Source organism: Bison bison, unplaced genomic scaffold (assembly GCF_000754665.1).
Source record: "Bison bison bison isolate TAMUID 2011002044 unplaced genomic scaffold, Bison_UMD1.0 scf7180017864368, whole genome shotgun sequence".
Lineage (NCBI taxonomy): Eukaryota > Metazoa > Chordata > Mammalia > Artiodactyla > Bovidae > Bison > Bison bison.
Genome location: NW_011494940.1, coordinates 6,159,944 through 6,160,605, shown reverse-complemented (window position 1 = coordinate 6,160,605; position 662 = coordinate 6,159,944). Strand labels below are relative to the sequence as shown.

At 44.9% G+C, this 662-nt stretch overlaps 1 pseudogene; it reads left to right on the top strand.

Annotated features, from left to right (window-relative positions):
* Positions 1–662, top strand: part of LOC105000162 — a 10,488-nt pseudogene that overhangs the window by 636 nt on the left and 9,190 nt on the right.

The following is a 662-nucleotide window of genomic DNA, read 5'->3' as shown; positions in this document are numbered from 1 at the left end:
AATTTATGTCATTGTGTATCTTTTAGTGTGTGTTCCTCTCTCAGTTTGTGTCTCTCAGTGTGCATGTCTCTCTTACATTGTGTGTTTTTGTATTTCAGTGTGTTGTGACTCTCTCTGTATGTGTGTATCTGAGTGTGTCTTTCTCAGTGTGTGGGTCTCTCTCTCAGACTGTGTCACTATCTCAGTGTTTCCATCCAATTCAGTGTGTGTCTCTCTCAGTGTGTGTGGCTCTCTCAGGGTGCTAGTCCGGCTTCTCATTGTGTGTTCCACTCTCCCATTGTGTGTGTCTATGTGTGTGTGTCTCTCATGGTTTGTGTGTGTCTCTTTCCCACTATTTGTGTGTCTGTGTGTGTGTATGGTCTCTCTCTCAATGTGTATGTCTGTCTTTCTCAGTGTGTGTGTGTGTTTCTCTCAGTGTGTGTCTGTGTGTGTCTGAGTATGTGTGTGTGTCTATCAGAGTGTGAGGGTCCCTCTCTCCTTGTGTGCATCTCTCTCAGTGTGCATGTGTGTGTGTCTGTCTCAAAGTTTGTGTATCTATCAGTGTGTGTGTGTCTCTCTCTCAGTGTGTGTGTGTATCTCACTCTGTCCGTTTGTGTTGCTGTGTGTGTGTTTCTATCTTTCAGTGTGTGTGTGTGTGTGTGTGTGACTACTTTCAGTGCTGC